Below are 3,232 nucleotides of genomic sequence, written 5' to 3'. Positions count from 1 at the left end.
AACTTCGGAATATTTAGTCACTGAAAACGTATGAATAGCAGAGAAACACTGTCAGAGATAGTGTCGGAAAATGAACCCCTCAGGATGGAAGGTACTCAAAATGCGACTGGAGAAGATCTGCCTCCTCAATGAAGAGTTGATTGTGATGACGCGAATGTAGTAAAACCCATGGGAGTAAAGCCCGTGGGACTTTCATTTGCTGATGATGTGGCACTACTCAGAATAAAGAGAAACAGCTGTAAACATCAATTTAAAATTGGAATATGGAATGTACTAAGTATGAATCTGGGAAAATTCAATTGTCAAAAATGAAATGGAATGCATAAACATCGATATCTTAGGCATTAGTGTGCTAAAATGAACTGGCATTGGCCATTTTGAATCTGACAGTCACATGGTTTACTACGCTGGGAATGACAAACTGAGGAGGAAGGTGTTATATTCATTGTCAAAAAGAAGTGCAGCCAGAGTGCTCCTTGGAGGCCAAGATGGCCAATCTTCGTCTCTCATACTTTGGACATATTGTCAGGAGGGACCAGTCTCTGGAGAAGGATATCATGTTTGGTAAGGTGGAGGGTCAGAGAAAAAGAGGAAGATCCCCAGAGAGATGTACTGACAAAATGGCAGCATCAATGGGCTCAAACATGGCAACAATTGTGAGGTTGGCCCAGGACTGGGCAGTGTTTCATTCTGTTGTGCATAAGGTTGCTATTCCTTGGGCTCAGGTGTACCCAGGTCTCAACACACTTTGACCAACCAGCCTTTCCTTTTTTCTCTCTCATCTCCAGGTCAACGGGAGTCAGTAGAATGTGGTTGAACTCAGCTCCTTTCTTCATTGCTGCCTTTTCCTATCTACCACTCACCAGTTTACCAACATGAGCACCAGCAAACTTACATGCCTGTTTATGTGTTCCCTTTGAGTTTCATTCATAGAGGGGGTTTGTCCTGCAGGAACTTGATTGCTTATCTTGATAGCTTCCTGGGGAACAACATGCTTCTTCTTGTAGTTGCCAGTCATACTGCCGTTTTTGTTTGGGGATTTTCCTGATGATCTTTCTTTGAAGCTGTATCTTCTTTTGCTCAAGCTGTTCCAGGCTGCTCTGCTTATCTTTTCTAGTAGGAAGGTCCCACTTCAGAAGGTTCTGGATGGGGCTCAGGATTCCACCTAAGGTCCTATAGACTGCAAAGTCTCCTCAGGAAGCCTATGTCACTGGGCAAGTTCTAGAGCCCCTTTTAGGTAGTCCACTCAGTTACAGGCTGAAGATGGGTTTACAAGCTTTCTGTAATCATGTTTCTCAACCTTCCTTTCTAGCCAACTCAAGTTTCCATTTCACAATAGTAAGCAATGGAAACCAATATACATAAGACAGTCAAGCATCTTAGTATTATTTCCTCTCTTCAAACTATGCCTTGATTCCTATATCACCCAGCCCTGTTGTTCTGAGTTTGACCATGCATCACTATTTATCTCTGTCCCATTTAGCCCATGCAAACCTGTCTGAGAATTCCCCTATCTACCTTGTTCTTCCATCCCTCCCCCTTCTTATGTACTGCCCTTCTTAACACCCAAACTATGAATTGTCTGCCTCTACCCAATGCTCTACCATCACCTCCCTTCACTTTCCCCCAAGACCCCCCACTCCAACCCTACCAGGAACCAACAATTTTTTTTTTTTTTTCATTTAAGTATGGGTATCTTTTCTTAAGCTTTTACGATAATGGTCTTATGCAATATTTGACCTTTTTTGACTGACTGATTTCACTTAGCATAATGTCCTCAAGATTCATCCATGTTATGTGGTGGCTTGCAGCTTCTGTGTTATTCTTTAAGACAGTATAATATTCCATTGTGTGTATGTAGCACAGTTTGCTTATTCATTCTTCCATTGCTGGGCCCTTAGGCTGTCTTCAACTTTATACTGTTGTGAATAGTGCCGCTATGAACATTGTTGTGCATATATCTATTCATGTTATGGCTCATATTTCTTGTGGATATATACCAAATAGAGGAATTGCTGGAATATAAGGTTTTTCTATTTCCAACTTTCTGAGGAAGTGCCATACTGTTTTACAGAGTGGTTGGACCATTTTGCATTCTCACCAGCAATGTAGGAAGGTCCCAGTCTCTACACATCCTTGTCAACATTTATTAACCTCTGCATTTTTTAACTTCACTGTTATTGCTGGTGTGAGATGATATCTCATTGTTGTTTTGATTTGTATTTCCCTAATGACTAATGATCGTGAACATTTCTTAATATGTTTGTTGGTCGCCTGAATGTCTTCTTTGGTGAATTGTCTGTTCATGTCCTGTGCCCATTTTTAAATTGGGTTACTTGTCTTTTTCTTGTAGAGGTGTTGTAGTTTCCTATATATTTTAGAAATTAGTCCATTGTCTGATATGTCATTGCAAAAAAGTTTTCCCATTCTGTGGGCTTCCTTTTTACTCTTTAGGTGAAGTCTTCTGATGCACATTAATTTCTAATTTTTAGTACGTCCCAGTCATCTATTTTGTCTTCTTTTGTTTGTGTAATTTTCGCAAGGTTTCATAGTTTGTGTGTTGCATGGATTAGAACCTTTAAATTTGTCCGTATTTTTTCATTGATGACCTTTATAATTCTGGGATTCACATTAAGTCTATAATCCATGCTGAGTTGATCTTTGCATATGGAGTGAGGTTAAGGTGTTATTTCAGTCTTTTGCATAACACTTTCCAAGTCTGCCAGCACCATCTGTCAAAGATCAGTTGGCTGTATATGGATGGGTTAATTTCTGGATTCTCAATTCTGTTCCATTGATCTATATATCTTTCATTGTACCAGTACCAAGCTGTTTTGACCACCAGGGAGTGCGAGGCCTCCAACTTTGTTGTTCTTAAGCAGTGCTATATTAATCCTGGGTCTCTTTCCTTTCCATTTAAAGTTTGTGATTGTTTTTCCCATCTTTCTAAAGAATGTTGTTGGAATCTGGATTGGGATTGCGTTATATGTGTAGGTTGCTTTGGGTTTCACAATGTTAAATCTTCTTATCCAGGAGCATGGTATATTCTTCCATTTTTGTAAATCTCTTTTGGTTTCTTATAGTTGTGTTTTGTAGTTTTCTTTGCATAGGCCCTTTGTTTCTCTGGTTACATTTATTCCTAAATATCTCATCCTTTGGGTGGCTTGTATAAATGGTATTGCTTTCCTAATTTCCTTTTCAGAGTTGTCATTTTTAGTATATAGGAATCCAA

The sequence above is a fragment of the Chrysochloris asiatica genome, unplaced genomic scaffold (genome assembly GCF_000296735.1).
Source record: "Chrysochloris asiatica unplaced genomic scaffold, ChrAsi1.0 scaffold00053, whole genome shotgun sequence".
NCBI lineage: Eukaryota > Metazoa > Chordata > Mammalia > Afrosoricida > Chrysochloridae > Chrysochloris > Chrysochloris asiatica.
Note: the sequence above shows the minus strand (reverse complement) of the source record.